General features: G+C 50.2%; 1 long non-coding RNA gene across 1 annotated transcript; it reads right to left on the bottom strand.

Moving 5' to 3' along the window:
* Positions 1–8145: 8145 nt before the first annotated feature.
* On the bottom strand, positions 8146–15369 carry LOC147990672 (uncharacterized). Its single transcript, XR_015600170.1, has 3 exons — positions 9493–15369; positions 9109–9369; positions 8146–8915 (listed from the first exon to the last, which is right to left on the bottom strand). It is a non-coding gene; the product is annotated as an uncharacterized LOC147990672 (long non-coding RNA).
* Between the last annotated feature and the right edge of the window lie 7388 nt (positions 15370–22757).

Genomic DNA, 22757 nt, shown 5'->3' on the forward strand with positions numbered 1-22757 from the left:
TCATAAGCGAGTACTCAAGGTGACCCGTATATGAGTTCAGTGGGGAGAACTGCTTCTGCCCCGTATACCAGGGCAAAGGGTGTCTGGCCGGTGGCTCGATTTGGTGTCGTTCTGATTGACCAAAGAACCACCGGCAATTCATCAATCCAGCGCCTTCCACTCTTGTGCAGCCTGTCAAAGGTCTTTGTCCTTAAGCCTCGCAGTACTTCAGCATTTGCCCTCTCAGCTTGACCATTGCTTCGTGGGTGAGCAACGGAAGCGAAACAGACTTTGTTGCCGAGGTCTTGGGTATATTGCATGAAGGTGCGGCTTGTGAACTATGTACCGTTGTCGGTGATGACCCTGTTGGGTACACCAAAACGGCACACTAGTCCCTTGAAGAATTTGACGGCTAACTGAGCTGTGACCTTCCTCACTGCTTCCACCTCGGGCCACTTTGTGAACTTGTCGATTGCGACATACAAGTACTCAAAGCCCCCGACAGCGCGGCGGAAAGGGCCCAGTATGTCGAGCCCCCAGACCAAGAGGGCCAGGAGAGAGGAATGGTTTGAAGGGCTTGAGCTGGCTGATGAAGCTTCTTTGAATGGAACTGACACGCTTCACACCTGGTGACCAGTGTCGTTGCATCCTGGAGGGCGGTGGGCCAGAAGAAGCCTTGCCGAAACGGTTTGCCGGCAAGGGCCCTTGACCCGATGTGGGATCCACATATGCCTCCATGTATCTCCGCCAACAGCCCCAGTCCTTCCTCTCAAGGGATACACTTCAATTTCACGCCGTTCGGCCTCTTTCTGTACAGGACGTCATCGACGAACTGGTACATAGTAGAGCGATGGGCTACTTTTTCCGCTTCTTCCTGCTCCTCAGGAAGTTCCCCTGTTTGGAGGAATCGGACGGTATGCTGTGCCCATGCTGGAGCCTGGGGCTCGACGGCGAGGACTAAAGGCGTTTCCTCCGCTACAGGAGTGGCTGTCTCGATGGCAAGAGCTTGATGCTCCGCCGGAGCTAGCCGTCCCGTGGCGGGCTTAGTATCTCCGGCAACATCCTTGCCGGCGGCTCCGCGGAGCTCGGCGGGAAAGTACTTGCCGGGCCCTGATTTCCTCCTCTTGTTTTGCTCTGTTGATGGATCAACGGATGGCTGAGTTAGCTGAAGCACAAAGGTACCTGGTTCCACAGGTAGCTTGAGGGCAGCGCGTTTTGACAGGTAATCGGCGATATCATTCTCCGCTCGGGGAACGTATTCTGCCTGTATACCGTCAAAACGCTCTTCCAGCTTTCTCACTTCATCGACGTAGGCCTTCATCAATGGGCTCTGGTAATCCTTGTTGACTTGCTTGACGACAAGTTGCGAGTCGCCTCTGACGACGAGTTTCTTGATTCCGAGGTCCGCCGCGATCCTAAGACCGGCAAGCAGCCCTTCGTACTCAGCCGTATTGTTTGTTGACACCTCCCTGGGGAAGTGCATCTGGATCACGTACTTGAGGTGCTCTCCGGTGGGCGTGACAAGAAGTACGCCAGCCCCGGCGCCCTGTAAGGAGAAAGCTCCATCAAAGTACATGATCCAGTCGCAACTTGCCTCCTTGCTGGGGAGAGCAGTCTCTTGGGCTTCTTCGTTAGGCGTCGCGGTCCATTCTGCAATGAACTCCGCCAGGACTCGGCTTTGAATCGTCGAGGTACTCTCAAACTTGAGGCCAAAGCTGGACAGTTCCAGTGCCCACTCTACGATCCTTCCCGTTGCGTCTGGATTGTGCAATATCCGTTGCAGAGGGAGGCGAGTGACGACTGTGATTTCGTGCGCCTGGAAGTAGGGACGCAGCTTCCTCGAGGCCATAAGAAGGCCGAAGAGCAGTTTCTGCACACCGGAGTACCTTGATCTAGCCCCCTGCAGAAGGGATCTAACAAAGTAGACTGGGTGCTGCATCATCTTCTTCCTTGGCGGCACTCCAACCGGCTGCGTCGTCTCGGCATCGGTGGCATCGGGCTCCGTCGTTGCTATTACCTCATCATCAATTTCTCTCTGCGCCAGTAGTGCGGCGCTGACCACCTGGTTCGTTGCCGCCAGGTACAGCAACAACGATTCCTGTGGCCTAGGCGCAACTAGTATTGGCGCGGAGGAGAGGTACCTCTTCAAATCTTGCAATGTTGTTTCGGCTTCTGGTGTCCACTCCATCGGGCGGGCGCGCTCGGCGTACTTGGAGATGAACCTGCTCATGGCGGCAACACAACCGGCAAGCCGACGCACATCCTTGACTTGCTTGGGTGCTTCAATCTGCTCTATAGCTTTGATCTTGTGCGGATTGGCCTCTATCCCACGCTGTGACACAAAGAACCCGAGAAGCTTGCCAGACGGGACGCCGAAGACGCACTTCTCAGGGTTCAGCTTGAGATTGATCTTGCGTAGGTTTGCAAATGTTTCTTGTAAATCTGATACGAGGGTTGCCCTATTCTTGGTTTTGACCACTATATCATCCATATAGGCTTCCATATTTCTATGGAGCTGGGGTTCAAAACCAATCTGGACCACCCTTGCAAACGTTGAACCAGCACTCTTCAACCCGAAAGGCATCCGTATAAAGCAATACGTACCACATGGGGTGATGAATGTTGTTTTCTCTTCATCTTCCCTTGCCATGAAGATCTGGTGGTAGCCGGAGTAGGCATCGAGGAATGACAACAGATCACACCCAGCTGTGGAGTCAACAATCTGGTCGATGCGCGGCAGCGGGAAGGGGTCTTTGGGACAAGCCTTATTAATATCCGTGTAATCAATACACAGCCTCCACTTCCCATTTGCCTTGTGCACTACCGCCGGATTGGCCAACCACATTGGATGGAGCACTCCTCTTACCAAACCCATTGCTTCCAGTTTCCGGATCTCCCCTTTGATGAACTCTTGTCGTTCCAAAGCTTGCTTTCTGACCTTCTGCTTGACGGGCCGCACATGAGGACAGTCAGCAAGGTGGTGCTCAATCACCTTCCTGGGAACGCCGGGAATGTCGGATGCTTGCCAGGCAAACACATCGACATTCGCCCGCAGGAAGGGGACGAATGCGTCTTCCTATTTGTCGTCAAGGGTGGAGCTTATGGTAAAAGCTCCTCCCGTGCCGTCCTCCTTGACAGAAACCTTCTTGGTTCCCGGCGGTGTGGCCCTGGACTTCTTGTTTCTGTCGGTGGAGCTCTCTGGCACGTCCTCGACGGGAGCGCTACACTCCGAAGAGGTGCGCTTGCCGGAGTGGGTGCCTGAGGTCTCACCGGTCTTCTTCTTTTGCCTTCCCGGGGCTCCAGCGGCAGGAGCAAGCGCCTTGGCAGTGGCGGCTGCTGCAACTGCTTGTTGATAGAGTTGGTCAGCGCAAATTAGCACATCCTTCTTGTTTGATGGGACGGTAATGTGACGCCGCCATGAACTTGGCCAGCGCTGGGCGGCCAAGGATCCCGTTGTAAGGCAAGGGGATCTTGGCAACGTCGAACACAACCCTTTCTGTCCTGTAGTTCAGATCACTTCCAAAAGTCACGGGCAACGTGACCTTTCCCTTTGGTTGACTTCTTCCCGGGTTGACCCCCTGAAACGTGCCCGTCTCTTCGAGGTCTTCATCAGGAATCTGCAATTTCTCGATCACGGCAGGCGAGATTAAGTTCAGACCAGCCCCGCCATCGACTAGCATCTTTGTCACCTTGAGGTTGCGTATTGTTGGTGAAACCAACAATGGCAAGCACCCGACCGCAGTAGTGCAATCAGGGTGATCCTCAGTGTCAAAAATGATAGGTGTGCTGGACCACTTCAGCGGCCTTTGGGCATCAAACGACGGTTCCGCCGCTGTAATCTCACGCGCCCACTGTTTAAGCTGGCGGTGAGAGGTATGCAGCGAGGCGCCGCCATCGACGCACATGGCCTCTGTAGCTTTCTAAAATCCTTGGTCACCAGACTCATCGTCCTCTTCGTGATCACGTCTTCTGGCTTTTTGTCACAGCCCCGGGCAGGCCTCTCCCGTTGTTTGTCTTTGCCGCGACGGCCCGCCTGGCCGTCACGCTTCTTGCCGGACCCCTCAGCACCGTCCTGGCCTTTCTCCTTGTCCCGCCTCTCATATTCAGCCCTCTGCTTCTCAGCAAGGAGCTCAACCTGTCGGCAGTCCTGGAGATCATGGCCTTTGGTGCGATGGATCTTGCAGTATTGCTTGTCGGAGTTTCCTGGCTTCTCGGCAGCCGCCAAGGCCCGGCAGGCGCCACATCCGGCAATTTCCTTGCCGGGGTCATCTGCCTTGGTTTTCTTGGCGGAGCCGGAGTCGCCAGATCCCTTGACGGCAAGCACAACTTTACCTTTCTGCTTCTTGTTGCGGCGCCGGCCTTTCTTCGCCGGGGCGGCAGTATCCTCATCTGAGGAGTCGGTTTCCACGCCGGCATCTTCGCCGGGGTACTTCCTTCCCTCTTCAGCCCGGGCACATTTGTCAGCAAGAACATAAAGTTCTGTCACATCTTTCACCTTGTTCATTGCCAGTTCTTCGCGCATCTTGCGGTTACGCACGTTCTGATGGAACGCGTTGATGATGGCGGTAGGGTGAACATCAGGGATATTGTACTGTACCCGGCTAAACCTCTGTATATACTTGCGTAGACTCTCGCCTCCCTTCTGGGGAATGACATGCAGGTCGCTTGCTTGGCCATGGGCTTGGTGACCCCCCAGTAAAGGCGCCCACAAACTCATGGCACAAATCCGACCAGGAGGAAATAGAGTCTACCGGCAAGTGCATCAACCACGACATGGCGTTGGGTTTAAGAGCCAATGGAAAGTAATACGCAAGCACCTTATCGTCGCGGGCTCCGGCGGCTTGCATCGCGATGGTGTAGATGCTGCGGAACTCAGACGGGTGAGTCTTGCCGCTGTACTTTTCGCCAACGTCAGGTTTGAAGGTGCGGTGAGTGGGCCACTGGAACTGCCGTAGCTCATGGGTAAAAGCCGGACAACCTATCTCGTAAGGTAGGCCTCCAGGGCTCTCCGGTGCCGGGTGGTTCACAGCAGGCCCTGCTCGCCTGTCTGACTGGTGGCGCGCTCCGCGCCGGTGCTCGATGGTGGTTTGAGCGTCTTCATGGGCTCGTTCCCGAAGAACTTGGCGCTGATCACAGTGGGTCCGTGGGTCAGACGATGCTATGGATATGGCGTCGCTCGCGACGTCGTGACGAGCCGGCGTCCGCGGTACCGGATGGGGAAGAGGTGAATGCACCGTGGTCGCGGCGCCGCCGGCTTTTCCGCCACTGGTCCGCGGGACTCCATCAGAGCGTCGACCCGGGGGCCCCACCGGACTTGGTTCATCTCTGTTGGCCACTGCAACAAGGCTTCGGATAGTGGCTCTCCATTCGTCGAGTTTCCCCGTAGTGGGAGGAAAGTTGAGGAGCAACTGCGCGCGCGCCAGGGCCTCTTCTGGTGTCGGTGGCAGCGAAACCTGCACGGATCGCGACGCGCTTCGACTTCTGACCATGTCAGAAGGAGCTCTATCACGACCCCGCGGTCGCATGCCGTTTTCACCAGCGCCTCGGCGAGTGGGCATGTCTTCTACGTCCCGGGAGTGGCGCTCGGGGCTCTTCCCGCGGCGACGCCCGGGATCTTCGGCGTGATTACGCCGTTCGTCGCGCGCTGCCTGGGAGGAGCGCGCTCTTGATGCCGGCGTGGGAGTCTTGGAGGCCCTCGCGTCGCCTTCGGGCGGGGCGGCGATGACCTTGGAAGGCCCCGCTCCACCCACGAAGGACTTGGCTCCGCCTTTGGATTTGGCGACGTGTGGCCCATCACCAGGCACACAAACATCGCCGCCTCCCAAACTCCGGCTGCTGGGATGGTGTCGGTGTTCGCGAGCAGCGCCCCGGGTCCTCTCTGCGACCAGTCCCCTGCTCGCCCGCGTCGGGACGGGCTATCCGGCTTCCGACTGGCCAACCGCCACCGTCATCTTCTACTTGGGCGCCATGATGATGAAGAAGCGCCGAACTAACTGCTAGAGCCGATTCTCACAACTGCGCCCCCTACCTGGCGCGCCAGAGATGTCGGTGTGGAACGACACCTATGGGATCACGAGAATCCCTACTACGGTTGGCGGGGCGCGGGGTTGTGAGAAGAGCGGATCTAACAGGTAGCACAAGGTTCGTTTATCCAGGTTCGAGCCGCAAGGATGCGTAAAACCCTACTCCTGCTTTGGTGGATTGTATATTTGTGTTCTTGAGCTAGCTATGGGGCGTGAGGAGCTCCAAAAAGCCGAATCCTTCTCCTGGTCGCCTCGGGCCTCCTTTTATAGGAAAAGGGGTTGCCACAGTGGCACACAAGAGGTGGAAAGGGAACAGTGATGCGAGGTTATCCCTCGCATTACATGACAAGGCGCATTTAATGTGTCTTGCTTAGGCGTCCTTGCTTTATCGGGGACGGGGGAGAGATCTGCCTCATCTGTCATCGCCGCTCCTTCTTGTGTCGACACGCGCCCTGGCCAGCGACGCCTGTGATGCCACGTAGGTAGGCAGGCAGCTGAGGTGGTGCAGTTGTGGGTCTTCACGAAGATCTACATGTCGCCACGCAGGTGCCTGCCCACCTGGTTGGGTCGGCAGCTGCATGCATGAAGTGGTGGAGGTTTAGTCGGCGTGGGCCTGATGGTGGCCCTGCAGGTGTCCTCGGTAAGGGCCTTGCCGGGGCCCCGGCAAGGGTCTTGCCGAGGCGCCTGCTGTCATCCCCAGCAAGGCGCTTGCCGGGGGCCTTGTGGTTTTCCTCGGCTGGGATCCCGCCAAGGGTTGTCGTCTCCTTAGTGCGTATCTGATCTTGAATGTCTTCATGAAGATCTGCATGCCGCCACGGGGATGTCTCCCGAATCCTTGCCCTTTGGGGGCAGTGGACTCAAGGGTGATTCGCTCCGTAGGCGTCGGACGGGTCGCCGTGGCAAGGGTCTTGCCGGGGCTGCTAGAACTATCCCCTGGCAAGGATCTTGCCGGGGGAGTCTGCTTCGTCCCCTTTGCCCTTCGTGGTCTTGGCCTTGGCGTTGTTCTAGTTCTCTTGAGCTTCGGTCTTGCCCTGGCTCACCTCCCTTGCCTTGCTTGGCGTGGTGGTGCCCGCGGCTCGGACTGCCCGTGCACAGTTATAGGGGTACAAAAAGTGTACCCCTCTTTTTGTACACCGACAGTCTTCGACCCCTTCTTCCTCCCTGCGGTATTATGGCCAAGATGCAGCCTCCCGACGCCGTCTTCGCCACATGCCGACGACCCTCAGGTATATATTCCTTCGAAACCTTCCTTGCTCTACTACCCCAGCTCCCATCATGTGGATCCTTTTCTACTTCCGTCCGCTGTTCCAAAGCCACCTAGACTTCTACTATTATTAGAAGTAAAGCTAGTTCATACAGTTGAGTCAAAGCGTTGGTTCAAACAGGGAAGAAAGTGGGAAAGTTGTAGCATGAATCTAGGACTTGGTTCTAAGAGGAAACGGGGGAAAGTAGTAATATCTGTCACTGTTTAAATAACAGTATTTCATATTTGCGCAAACAGGGATGTCTGTCTCCATATCGTTTCGGGATGTGTGTCTCCGTATCGTTTATATCCGCGCAATCAAAAGCACACACCTCAGTTTTAGTACAACTGTGCAAAATGAGATGGCTATCCCTCGTTGCCGTCGTCTAACCTCCCGTCTTCAAGGTATCCCTACATTGGTAGTAACTAAGGTAGAATGACCAACGTGATCTAAAAGAAGCTGATTCGTACGTTTTACTTCCTGATTGCAGTGCAGGGACGAGCGAAAACAACTGCATCCTAGTACGGAATGCACTTTCTACCAGTTCATCCATGGACCGAGGACTAGCTGGCACGGCTGGACGGCAGTTTTTTGGATAGGTGCACGGACAAGAGGCATTATGGTCTGCTTATTTCTGCAAATAGCGGTGCTTAATTTTAGTGGACTGCACAAGCATTTCAGCTGGTCAGTACACTGCATGGTTCAGTTCAGCATTCCAGCTGAGACCACAATTATAATTGGTTATTCTGGAATGAGAGAACCTAACCCTGGATGGTGGTTACAAGAAAAAACCAGAGTGAACTCCAGGAAATTTAAGCCTGCCAGGAGGCCCTTTGCTCAGAGAAGCCTTGCTTGTTTTTTTCCTAATTTGTAAACCTTCTCACAACTTTGTCTTTTGCTGTGAACTAGTATATGTTTGTTATGTTCTATGAATCATTGAGATGTATAAAATTGCTTAACTTATGCTTTTCAAGTTTTTTATGAAGATGAGTTTAACGTGAGTGTTCCACATGAGCGCTGGACTAGCGTGTGAACGTTTGGAATTTATTACATTGTGGGCTCAATTAACTGCATGAATCACTGTAACAAGATATTAGCTGGTCGATAGCCTAGTGTTGAAGCGAGCTGAGCCAATGTGCCGTGTTTTGCACAACTGCTTACAAGTGGGGTAGCACCAACAGTGTTTACAAGTACTTATGTATACGTCGGCGCACAGTTCTCGAACGAGTGCTCTATTTCATCAAAATACACATTGCTCGTATGATAAACCGTGACAACTTGTGTCTTACCATGCCATATTCATGAAAAAACTAGTGAGGACGTCCCGCAGCAGCTCAATCCTGTGAACCTTCATGAAGACAACCTTGTGGCCTTGCCATTGATAAAATTGTTTGTGGAGGCATGCCACGTCATCTTCCTGCGTAAGCTTGACAAGAACAGTATGCCTCACAAATGAAGGAGTAGCTTTGAACTTCTTGTGCTTCAGTAGACCCTGGACAACATGCCTGACAACAGTGAGGCTGGAATACAACTCTTCGTTGGTATAACCGCAAATGGCTTCCAGGATCCAACAGCCTAAGAACTCTGTTTTCCCAGTGCATATATTCAGGTCGTCCGCCTCATAGCGAGTGACATGTACAACCACACAATCCTTGTCTGCATCAGGGCTCTAATTGAAACAGAAACAAATTCTGAATTACTTTGCAGTATAAGAAACACAAGTTATTTAAACCAGTATGTATAGCATGGCATCGAAGCTAATAAATTTTTGCATTATTAATCACCAATACTTCCTTTTCTAAAAAAATCACCACATGCTTAGATGAAAAACCACAATCGAGATCGGCAAAGAAGGAAATCACCTTGGGCAGCTCAGCGGGGGGGGCACATCCTCGAAGGGGGAAAACTGCTCCTGCAGTGTCATGGGGGCTGTAACCTCAAACGGGGCGTTGACCATCTCAGTAGTGGCCGTGAGCGTATCTGGGGTCGGCTCGGTGGTTGCCTCCATCTTCTTGGAGCTCTCTGTCTCGTGTGGATCAGCCTCCCGCGTCTGCTCCAATATCGGCAGATCTTTGCCTGGTTCTCCTTGGTCCATCATGAAACTGACGAATACTAGGAGACCACTGAAAGGAAAACACAATCGCAATGACAATGAAACAAAAAAGAGAGTGAGGATCGGTTATTGCTTTGCAAAAGTTCTTTTTTTTCTCTAAACGAAAATATACCAACATCACGGATCCGCTTACCTTCCCTTCGTTCGGAGAGAAGAACAGTGGCAGATGCGAGTGTTGCCTTTCTTGAAGACGATGAGGGAGAAGGGGATTCAGCAAAGAGTGAAATGATGGTTGCTTCGTCCGTCAAACTTAGACTGCGGGGAGGTGGGGTTTTGTGATACGACGGCTCGTTACTGCCGCGCTACGACCGGGGTGACTCTCTGCGTGCATACTGCCTTCTAATTTGGTGGATGGCATTTGGGCCCGCGCGCTGCATGGCCCGCATGTCGGTGAACAAAAGTATAACGGCATTCAGTAGAGGGAGACGTTTCAATGACCTAGGAGGAGCCAGAAGTGGTAGAGTGTCTCCACTATACTAGTAGTAATTGTTTTTCCGGGTGGCTATAGAGTGTCTCCATTGTACTAGTAGTAATTGTTTCTCTGGGCCCAAGACAAAACAGCCCATCCACACTAGTAAATAGTAAAATCAATTCAAACGCCCATATATTTACTGAATTGACGGATGAGTATGTCGAAGAGCAAAAAAAGGAGTTTCAGGTGGGCAAAAGAGCTTCTGAACGTGCTGGGCTTCTATTTACAACATATTGTGGTCATAATCTAGTAAATTTTATGACCTAGGATGTTCATTATATGGACCTGACCGATCCATTTGACTGTGACTGCTGAAAACAACGCTGGAGTTAGATGTTGTTGCCCTTTTCAATCTGGTTTTTTTGTAAACCTGATGAACAATTAACCCTCGTGCTTTTGTACAGTTTGTAAGTTGGAGTTAGATGTTCCTGCCCTTTTCAACTCGGCTGTGACTGTCATATTTTCTTTGAAACAAGGCAAATGGCTTGCCATTCGTTTAATTTAGAGTGAAATATTGTAATAAATCCCAACCAAGGGAAATAACATCACTCTCGCCGGCTGCTTGAGCTCACTGTGCATTACAGAAGCCAAGTGCTTAGCCCCCACCAGCACCCACAAACTTATTTCGAACTAGCACATCAAATGGGCTGTAAATTTTCATAGGAAAGGCTGCATGACCGTGACAGATTTGGATTCTGACATTTGGGACCCGCGAGGTAATAGCCTATCCAAGGTGGTGTCGACTTATTAGCCAGTCAACAAACGATTCTGCCTACCAGCCATTGGATTGACATCCAACATTTGTCGTGTATCTTCTATCTCTTGTCTTCTTCTTCCTCCAGCCGCCCAAACCAAACCACCCCGTCGGCTCCGCCTGCTCCCGCCTCCCATGGCTGGCTGCGCCTCCGCCGCCCTACCGTACGTACCCTCCAACGTTGGCCAGTCCCTCCCTCTATTCCCCCACACGTCCTGTTATTCTCTGGCGACGTCAGCCCCAACACGAACCCGCGCCCAAACCAGTCAACCCTCGTACTCCCCTCCACCTGCGACTAGAGTGGCGCATCTTCAACGGCTCCTGTTTGTTCCGTCTGAGGCCTCGCCGTCGTCCTCCGCCTTGCGGCCTTGGTTCGCTCGCCATGCGCGGTGCGCCGCCCTCTTGCGTTGTCAACGTCGTCAACAACCGAGAGGAACAAGGAGATGACTATACGTGGAGAGGATGACAGTAGGGACCCACCAGCGTCATGGCAGTACGCAAGCAAGTGCCTCTATAGTACAAGCCCAAAAATATGGTTCCTCCTAATGGTTGGACATCTGGGGCTCACGCCATTGTCAACGTAGTCAATAAATGAGAGAATTACATTACGAGCGGCTGACACCAGGGACCCAGCAAGTCGTGCAGTTTTTTTTGAGGAACAAGCAGTTGTTATTTATACTAGTTTTAGCGACGGATTAGGGTAACAACGGGGCTGTGCGGGGGCTGTGGCCCATCTAGCCAGAGTTTTATTTATGTTTACCACATCATGAGCCCAGTTGTGTTTTTTTCATGCTAAAAATGGCTAGCCCAGTTCTATTTTTTAAAAGAAATACCCAAACAAGGCCTACTTGCTTTATCGGCCCTGTTGGGCTGCAAATCTTTTAAGACGAGGAGAGTTTCATTCGGTTTGCCCAAAAATGGGCTGTACATTTTTAAAACACATCAAACCGGGAATTAGTTTCAATTTTTTCATTACAAGATCTTAAATTCCATTGATTTTTATGCGTGGACAATTATTTGGATTTTATATTTATATAAATTATTTTTCAAAATAGTTTGAATGTGAATCGATATTTCTGGATTAAAAATAGTTGACCACACCGAAATATGCAAAATTTCATATACTTTTTAACCGTGGCCACAATATGGGGTGTAATGCTAACAAAAAGAAGATGGGCTCCAAAAAATTCTTAAGAATTAGCAAATGGGCTATACATTATTAGAAATAATGGCAGATGTGTTGTATGCTGTTTTCCACAGATTTGAAGCTGACTTGTGCGCCTACTACAGCTTGACGCGTATGCTTTCATAAAAAAAAAGGTTGACGCACATGCAACGCCCTGTCAACTTAGTCAACACACGAGAGCAGTGACTGTTGGATGTCCATCCAACGGCTGTCGTGCTTCTTCAATCTCTGCTCTTCATGCTCCAGCTGCTCAAACAAGCGATGGCGGGACTGCCCGCTCCCTCCTCCCGCGGCCGGCTATGCTGTCGCGCAGGCCTCACGGCCCCACCGTACTCCCATCGTTGGCCTAGCCATCCCTCTACTCAGCCACACATGTTATTATTCTCCGGCGACGGCAGACGAACCAGTAAACCCTCATACTCCTCCGCATGGGAAACAACTGCCGAGTATTCCCTGGCTCCGTGTCATTCCCTTCCTAGGCCTCACCGTCGTCCACCGCCCTGGTGCGCTCGGCGCGTCCTGGTCAACGTGGTAATTGAACGACATCCATCGGAAGTGGACTGTACGTGGAGAGGCTGACAGCTGGGTCCACGGCCACACGCAAGGAAATGCCTCCTTATTACGTGCAAAATAATGATTCCTCCACCTGACAGCTAGGACCCATAGGAAGGGCCTCTATATTTCACGAAAAAAATGTTCCCCCCGCTGACAGGTCGAACCCACCAGCTATATCTTCGCACGCAAGGAAGTGCCTCCTTATTACGCCCCAAAAAATGAATACCACCCTGCTAGCTGGGACCCACCATATTGTTGGGCTGACTTGTGGGCCTACTAAGTTGACGGGGACGGAGGGCTTTGTCAACTTAGTCAATACTCCAGTGACCGTATGATGTCCATCCAACAGCCATAGTGCTTCTTCAACCTCTGGTCTTCTTGCTCGAGCTGCCCAAAGCAGCGCCGGTCTGGCCACCTGCTCCTGCCTCCCGTGGCCGGCTGTGCTACCATGGAGGCCTCACTGCCCCCATACTACTCCCACCACTGGCCAGGCCATCCCTCCACTCACCCACACCCCCTGTTATTCTGCGGCGACGGCAGCCTCACACCGCAGCCGAACCAGTGAACGCTCGTACTCCTCTCCGCGTGGGCATCCACTGCCGCGTCTTTCCCGGCTCCGCGTCATCCCCTTCCCAGGCCTCGCCGTCGTCCACCGCCGTGGTGCTCTCGGCGCGGCGTGGTCAATGTGGTCAACGACCGACTTCCATCGGAAGAGTACTGTACGTGGAGAGGCTAACAGTTGGGTCCACGGCAGCCGTAAGGAAGTGCCTCCTTATTATGCGGAAAATAATTATTCCTCCACCTGACAGCGGGGACCCACCGGGTGGGCCACTAGTATTTTGCGAAAAAAATCGTTTCCCCCTGACTGCTGGGACCCACCGGACGGGCCACCATATTTCGCGAAAAAAACATTCCCCCCGCTGTCAGCTCGGACCCACCGGAAGTGCCTCCTTATTATGCACAAAAAATGAATACTCCCCCGGCTAGCTGGGACCCACCTTGGTGGGAGGCTGACTTGTGGGCCTACTAAGTTGACGGGGACGAAGGGCTTTGTCAACTTAGTCAATATGAACGATTCTAGCTCCAGTGAGCGTACGATGTCCATCCAACGGCCATAGTGCTTCTTCAACCTCTGGTCTTCTTGCTCCAGCCGCCCAAAGCAGCACCGGTCGTGCCGCATGCTCCTGCCTCCCATGGCCGGCTGTGCTGCCGCAGAGGCCTCACCACCCCCTACTATTCCCACCGCTGGTCAGGCCCTGTGGCAACGGCAGCCTCACACCGCAGCCGAACCAGTGAACCCTTGTACTCCTCTCCGCGCGGGCTTCCACTGCCGCGTCTTCTCCCCGGCTCCGCGCCGTCCCCTTCCTAGGCCTCGCCGTCGTCCACCCCCGTGGTGTTCTCCGCGCGGCGTGGTCAACATGGTCAAGGAACGACTTCCATCGGAAGAGTACTGTACGTGGAGAGGCTGACAGCTGGGTCCACGACCATAGCCCAGTTTTTTGTGATTTGCCAAGTAAGTCACTTTGTCAGGCCTGTTGGGCTGCAAATCTTTCAAGACGAGGACAACTTTCATTCGGCTGGCCGAGAAAATGGTCCATCAGTAATGAGAAATGGGATGCACATTTTTAAAACACATCAAACCGGCAATTAGTTTCAAATATCTTTTTTTTCATTTCAAGATTTTAAATTACATTAATTTTTATGCGTGGAGAATTTGTTGGATTTTATATTGATATACATTTATTTTTAAAATCAGTTTGAATGTGAGTCGAAATTTCAAGATTAAAAACAGTTCGGACACGCAACGAAATATGCAAAATTTCGTATAATTTTTTAACCATGGCCACAATATGGGCTGTAATGCTAACAAAAAGAATATGGGCTCCAAAAAAATGTTAAGAATTAGCAAATGGGCTGTAAATTATTAGAAATAATGGCAGATAGGCTGTATGCTGTTTTCCACAGATTTGAGGCTTTCCTAAAAAAAGGTTGATGCACAAGCACTGACTATTGGATGTCCATCCAACGGCCGTCGTGCTTCTTCAATCTCTGCTCTTCCTACTCCAGCCGCGCAAACAAGCACCGGCGGGACTGCGTGCTCCCTCCTCCCCACGGCCGGCTGTGCTGCCGCGCAGGCCTCACCGCCCCACCGTACTCCCATCGCTGGCCTAGCCATCCCTCTACTTGCCCACACCTGCTGTTATTCTCCGGCGACGGAAGACGAACCAGTAAACCCTCGTACAGTCGTACTCCCCTCCGCGTGGGAAACAACTACCGAGCCTTCCCTGCCTCCGTGTCGTCCCCTTCCTAGGCCTCGTCGTCGTCCACCGCTGTGGTGCTCTCGGCGCGGTGTGGTCAATGTGGTCAAGGATCGACTTACATCAGAAGAGTACTATGCGTGGAGACGCTGACAGCTGGGTCCACGCCCGCAGCAAGGAAGTGCCTCCTTATTACGTGCAAAATAATTATTCCTCCACCTAACAGCAGGGACCCACCGGACGGGCCATCGTATTTCGCAAAAAAATGTTTCCCCCCTAACTGCTGGGACCCACCAGCTACACCTTTGCACACAAGGAAGTGCGTCCGGGAAAAAAAACAAAATGATTCGCCCCCCTGACTGCTGGGACGCACCAGCTACATCTTCGCACACAGGGAAGTGCCTGACAGTCGAGACCCACCTGGTCGAAGCGTACGTAGTGTTGTCATTCTGGTCGCGAACGTGTACGTACATATATATTGGTGGATGTAGAGGCGCACACGTGTCGTAGTAGAGGCGCGCACGTAGCATGTACACATATGTACAGCGGCCAGGGTGCAAGAAAGAAAATACGGCCACGTATGTGTACATACGGGCGGGGTCTCGAACGCCTACTCGCGCATACGTACGGCGAGGGCTCATTGACATGGCTGGCTCGAAACGGAGAAACAACATCGTCGTCGTGTTCATGGGGAGGCAACGGAATGAGTCGTGTTCATCGGGAGGCAACGGAACACGTGGGAGCCAACCGGCTGGCTCGGAATGGAATGTGTGGTCGTGTTCATCGGGAGGCAACGGAACACGTGGGAACCAACAGGCGATGGAAACGAGGCCTGGCGTACCGCAGAACGGAGGAAACAGCCTTGTGTTCGACGGGCCACATTCAAAACGGGATCCTGTTCATTGGGAGGGTCTGGCGTACCGCAAAACAGATGAAACGGACCTCCTACGGTTGAAACGGGGGTCTTGTTGACCGGGAGGGGTGTGGCGTACCACAAAACGGATGAAACGGACCTCCTACGGTCGAAACGGGGGTCCTATTGATCAGGAGGGGTGTGGCGTACCGCAAAACGAACGAAACGGACCTCCTACGGTCGAAACGGGGGTCCTGTTGATCGGGAGGGGTGTGGCATACCGCAAAACGGGACTCCACGGGATACTGTTCATCTCCACCGTCGACCTCCTCCAGCCTCCACGGGCTACCGTCGACCTCCTCCAGCCTCCACGGGCTCCTGTTCATCCAGCCTCCACTGCGCGCTACTCCACCGGCTACTGTTCAACCACCCCTCCATGGGCACCCCTCCACCGTCTACTGTTCATCATGCCCTCCACACCACAGGGTCCTGTTCATCCAGAGGCAACGCCACCGCTCACTGTTCATCCAACCCCACCCCCCCCCCCACAACGCTCACTGTTCATCACAGAGGCAGCATCGATCGACTTCAGTTAGCAGCAGTAGCGAAGGAATCGCTCGATCGGGTTCAGTTAACAGCCATCGATCGATCGCTCGGGTTCAGTAACGCGTAGCCTGCAGTGCAATCGCTCGGGTTTAGTTAGATCCCAATGCCTCGCTCGGGTTCAGTTAGAGCCAAAGCCTCGCACACACACACGTATGTGTATGAGAGAAACGCGCATCGCTCGGCCCCCGACCTCCCACCATAACCGGGAACTCCCCGAAATTTTCCTCACCCTCGCTTCTACCACGGTTTTTTCCGTCATGGACGACCCAAAGAATGTCATGCAGCTGCGTCTCCAGCCCGCCCAAGACGAAAAGCCCATTTTCTGTCATGATTTTTTGTCATAGAAGTAGGAGCCCACCACATCTATGATGATACCGGGTTTTGTCACAATTATCGTCATAGAAGTGTCATATGTATGACAGAATTTTTTTTCGTTCGGCCCAAAATGTCATGGATGTGTCCTTTTTTTGTAGTGATGACCCCTGAAATTTACCAAATTTTCACATGACAGTTGTATTAGTGCACATTAAATGTAGGAAAAAATTTGAAGGCCGTAAGAGGAAGCTATCTCCCATTCGTCATCAAACATGCATTGTTCCCTCTCGGAACCATGAACCTTGTAGCGAGTTCCTCTGGTTTGTTAGGGGTGCGTGTCCAAACTTTCGTCAAATGTGCCAATTTCTTTACCACATCATCTTGGTGGCATGACATTACGTCAACCAAGGTTTCATGTGTTTCTCATCATTTTTCTATATTTTGAATTAAAATGCCATGTCACTCCATTCATACGTATGCATGTGTCCATGTCATGAGACCAATATGTTTGAAAATTCCTTCTAATTTACTACACATGGAATTAACTCGCACACAAGTACACATATATGATTTTTCAAAACGTTTTGGTTAGGTGTTGCATGTAGATGTAGTTCAAATTTGAATTACGGTCATTAAATGGTTAGAAAATCACTTAAATGTCTTTAAAAGGTCAAATGACCCCTAGAATTTTCCAAAATTTCACATTACAGTTGTAGTAGTGCACGTTAGACGTAGAAAAAATTTGAAGGCCGTAAGAGGAAGCTATCTCCCGTTCGTCATCAAACATGCATTGTTCCCTCTTGGAACCACGAACCTTCCAGCGAGTTGCTCAGGTTTGTGAGGGGTGTGTGTCCAAACTTTCTTCAAACATGCCAATTTCTTTACCACATCATCTTGGTGGCATGACATTACATCAACCAAGGTTTCATGTGTTTCTGATTTTTTTTGGATTTAAAATGCCATGCCACTCCATGCATACGTATTCATGCATATGTGTCCATGTCATGATACAAATATGTTTGAAAATTCCTTCTAGTTTACTGCACATGGAATTAACTCGCACACGAGTACACAAATATGATTTTTCAAACCGTTTCAGTTACGCGTTGCATGTAGATGTAGTTCAAATTTGAATTATGGTCATTAAATGGCTAGAAAATCACTTAAATGTCTTTAAAAGGTCAAATGACCCCTATAATTTTCAAAAATTTCACATTATAGTTGTAGTAGTGCATGTTAGACGTAGAAAAAAGTTGAAGGCCGTAAGAGGAAGCTATCTCCCGTTCGTCATCAAACATGCATTGTTCCCTCTTGGAACCACGAGCCTTCTAGTGAGTTGCTCCGGTTTGTGAGGGGTGTGTGTGTCCAAACTTTGGTCAAACATGCCAATTTTTTACCACATCATCTTGGTGGTATGACATTACATCAACCGAGGTTTCATGTGTTTCTGATTTTTTTTTTATTTTTTGGAATTAAAATGCCATGTCACTCCATGCTTAATTGTGTCATAGCCGTTAGACCAATATGTTTGAAAATTCCTTTCAATTTACTGCACATGGAACTAAATCACACACAAGTACACGAAATATGACTTTTCAAACCGTTATGGTTAGCTGTTGCATGTACATGTAGTTCAAATTTCAATTACGGTCATTAAATGGCTAGAAAATCACTTAAATGTCTTAGAAGGTCAAATGACCCCTGAAATTTTCCAAAATTTGACATGAAAGTTGTATTAGTACTACAAAATTTCTCGTTCATTTAAAACACCATCCGTTGGCACTTTATTCCAAATTCGTCTTTCATAGCTAATAAAAAATATCTACAACAACACACACAGTTGTTTTCTAGGAACCGTTTGCGATGAAAATATCTGGGTGTATTTAAGTCTCCCTCCTTAAGCTTTCCCGGCACGTCTGCTCTAGTGCCGACAACCCCCAAATCCATGAATCCCGATCCCCATTCCCGCACCCCTTCTTGTAAAGATGATGCCGTGGAAACGCTTCGTGAAGGCCTGTACGATGGCCGTGTCCCCCCGAGCGCCGCCACCTGCACCGAGAGCGCGGCCGCCTACACCGAGAGTGCCGCCGCATCAGCATTGAGTGCGGGCGCTTCCGTCGAGAGGGCGCCTGCGGCAGCCGACAGGGCATCTGCAGTAGCCGAGACGGCTGCATATGCTGCTGCGACGGCGGCTGCAAACACCGAGAGCGCTCGAGCTGCCGTCCATGCCGCTGATGTCGCCCTGGCCCGGGTCGAGGCCATCCATGCCAAGATCGAGGATGCACACGCCAAGATATTCCAGGCCACCTCAGACTCCAGCATGCAACCCATGTCTGAAAAGGCGGCGGTGGCCATGGAGCACCTGCTTCCTCATGAGGTCGCCGAGTAGGAGCTGGAGATGCAGGAGGCGGCGGAGATCGAGGAGCGCCGGGAGGAGGAGTTGCGCGTGGCCGAGGTCGAGGTAGAGAAGAGTCTGTCTGTCGAGGAATCAACGGTGGAGTACCAACGCGAGCTCTGGCGCAGCCACTACTACGAGTACTACAACCTTGAGGGCGGCGCCGAGGACGAGGACGAGGATGAGGACGCGGTCGACTTCAGCAGGGGGGACGCAGAGTCCACCAACGGCGGCATGTCGCCAGGACAAGTCATCGACGTCTCATCTCACACCGGTGATGCATAGGCTGGCGCGGCGGCGGATTTTTAATTATGTGTACTTAGGCTTTGTTTTTAATGCTGGTCTTTTGTTAGAGCAATGTTTAGGTCAACTGGCTCTGTGTAATTACTGAAATTGCTCGATGCAGTAAGTGTGGTCTGTCTGCTGTACACTCTTTTGTGGGCCCAAATTAGCAAGCGATGTTCAATTATGCAATGATGTTCACGGGGAAATTTCCACCAAAATTTGAATTATCAAACTCATCCCATGTGCGTAAAATAGAAGAATCGTTTGCTATGCACACAATTGTTTAAAGTGAATGGTCCGGCGGCACCGCGCGTGTTCAAAGTGAATGTGCCCATGCCTTGAGACCAAAATTTGAATTATCAAACTCATCCCATGCGCGTAAAGCAGAAGAATCGTTTGCGATGCACACAATCGTTCAAAGTGAATGGTCCGGCGGCACCGCGCGCTAAGTTTCCCTCCACATTTCCAAAATTTTGGCCTACCACCAAAATATCTACCCCCGCCCCCTTCCCCCTTCCCTACCCCCTTTTCTCCCCAACCACAAGTCACATTTCCCCTATTTCCTCCTTCCTTCCTTCCTTCCTTACTAAGCTATAGCCGCTTCCTCGCTCTCGTCGTCTCGCATCCTACCGCCGGGGTCGCCATGGTCTTCTTCAAAGACATCTCCAGCGGTTCCTCCTCCGGTTTCTTCTCCGACGACTACTCCTTCACCACCCGGGTATGCCTCTCTTCTCTCTCTCGGGCTATGACTTGGAATGAAGGATTTTTACCTGGAGGTCGATTTGAGTTGCTTCTTCCTCTTATAGCTCCCTAAGACCATCAGTGGCAACGAATGGAGCGGGGTGGCTGAAGATCTATCTGCTCATTGTCACCATCAATCTCCATGCGTGAAGCTACTTGCGTTTGATTCTGTGGACACTGGGAGTAAGTTTCTGGCATGTGTAGAGAAGGTTAGACCCTGTTCCGTTGTTACAAATCATTTGTTAGATGTGACTCAAACACTGTCACGGTCCCAACCCATTCGTACCACACCTTCAACCAAACGCATCCTAAGACAGTGTCACAGTTTGTACCTAGTATCTTAAATTGTTGCCATCTCATCAGCGGTGTTATTAGAAAATTATTTGGCACCGCTTCAGCAGTTTGTGCAGCCAACTTTGGTCCACACATCTGAGCAACCAAGCAGTAAAATACTAAATCTTTATGGCACGAAGGAACTGGGCATCGGAGAAACTACGTGCTCCGGAGTCCGGGTCCTTGATTTTTTCCGCTGCATCGGCTCGCCAGTTCAGGGCACCGATGCGAGATGTAGGAACAGTTGTCTTTACACCAGTTTTGGCATACATAGTGGATGGCCTTAGTGCTATTAGTTCTATGTTACTAAATTTGTGAATGTACACACCTGTTAGTATCAATTTGCTGTCATCCAAACATTGTCGTTATGCTGTTGCAGTTATATTTACCTTCCTCATAAAATGTTCGATTTGTTATTTATTGTACATGAGTAAGAACTTGTAGCGTCGTTGTAGTTAATTATAGCTTCTGATGTTCGAGAATTTCGTTGTTGTCTCAGTACCAATTATTTCATTTGCACATTGATCTTTTTGAGAAGATATGTCATAATTAACATGTTTCTTCAATTTTTCAAAATAAGCATTAGTGATTTTCTATGTTTCTATAAACCCATTTTTCCTAAAATTGTTACTGATCTAGTTTTAAATATTATAGGATGAACATAAGTGTTCTTAGTTGGAGTGGGTTGATCAAGAGTGGCCATAGTCTTTGAAGATGTGCCTAACAAAGCTCTGGAGTATGTATGAGGAAGTGAACACAGCTAGGCTTAGAGAAAGTCTTGTCAACGCTGAAGCATATTTCAAGATGCGGGATAAAAAGTTGAAGGTGGAGAATGAGCTCAGATTTTTTTAAAAGACTTTGCTAAGATGGTGTTGGCGAAGGAGGAGGCACTTTTCCAGTTGGCCCATGCAAAATGGGTTCTTACTGAACAGAAAGTAGAGGTGGATAAGACGAGCTTGGATGATCTCGATTAGGGAATGAATATATTGTTCTTATGAAGTTGAACTAGCTATATGTTGTACTGTGCTGTTTTCATGTAGCTACCATATTGTGATGTTATAATATATTTATGTGCCTTATATGAAATTGGCGAACAGCTGTTCGATATGAAATGTGAATTTGTGTAATACTGGAATTATTAATTGTAAACTAATAAACCTTCTAAATGTGTCATGGACCTTTGCAAAAGGTTCTAGTAGTAAAAGCGGTTGCGATGGATAGCCCGATGCCACACAGTTTTCTTCATCAAATCGTGTGTGATATAGTTGATAAAAGCAAACAGTTAACCAAGAAAGACCGTGTGTGATAGTTACACCTTTCACACACGAGTCTACACATAAAACTGTGTGGGATTTACATCCGAACGGAAACGTTTTCCCTGAATTGACTATGTGGGATGTACATAAGAACGGAAACATATTCCTTGGATTGACTGTGTGTGATATACATACGAGCGGAAATGTTTTTCTGGGATTCACCGTGTGGGATGTACATACCTACGGAAATGATTTTCTCGGATTACCATGTGGGATGTACATACGTACGGAAATGATTTCTGGGATTCACCGTGTGGGATGTACATACCTACGGAAATGATTTCTGGGATTCACCGTGTGGTATGTACATACCTACGGAAATGATTGCGTTTCGATGCCTCGCCCGATCGCACACGGCCCCAGCTTGGGTCCCAGGAGGACCTATCCCCAACGATTTTTGGGTTGTGTGGGAAGGACACCCTATCGCACAGACTCACTTGGCGACGGTTCCAAATGCCATCGCGGAAAGGGGTAAAAAACCGTTTGTTTGGACCGACGCGCACCAGTGTAGGAAGGGTGAAAAGGTTAGAAACTGTTTCATGGCATATTGGGAGGCTTGATAAACAAGTGGTAGGTAGCGCGACATAGCGATAGCATCGAGACAACAAGCATAGCAAAATAGTAGTGAGATCCAAGGTGATGGTCATCTTGCCTGAAATCCCGCTAGGAAGAAGAATGGGTCCATGAAGAAGACGAGCCAACGTAGTCGAACGGATCCTCACAATCGCAACGTTAGCGGAACTATCGAGATGAAGCACAACCGGAAAGAAGCAAACAACATGGTAAACCAACAAGCATAGTCATGGCATGATGCGCAATCAAGTATGATGCATGTCCGGCTTAATGAGTCATGGCATGGCAAAGTGCACAAACAATACTACAAGTTAAGTGGAGCTCAATATGCAACGAGTTGCATATTAACGAAACACCACATTCATTTATTTAGTTTAATTTTGTTTATTTACACAACAATATTAAATGTTGGTTAACATGGCAAGAGGGTGAGCATAATAAAACTACCTATCTAGGCAATTTAAATGAGGCCGGAAACAACAACCAACAATTCCGGAAAATCCTCATGTGCATATTTTTGGATTTGGTACTGTTCTATCCTAAACCATATTTTATTGTTGTTAAACATGCAAAGTAATGCCATCATGTTAAACTATGCATTTTCTACCCCATTTACATATCAAGTATATTTAAAACAAAGTTACGGCTATTTAGTTAGGAAATAAATCTTTTTAACATGGCATTTGAGCAAATTTAAGCAAACAACATTTTAAACAATTTTAACATGGATGAAAGTGGTATATTATGAAACTAGAT

The sequence above is a fragment of the Triticum urartu genome, chromosome 1A, assembly GCF_056163025.1.
Source record: "Triticum urartu cultivar PI428250 chromosome 1A, HENAU_Tu73, whole genome shotgun sequence".
Classification (NCBI taxonomy): domain Eukaryota; kingdom Viridiplantae; phylum Streptophyta; class Magnoliopsida; order Poales; family Poaceae; genus Triticum; species Triticum urartu.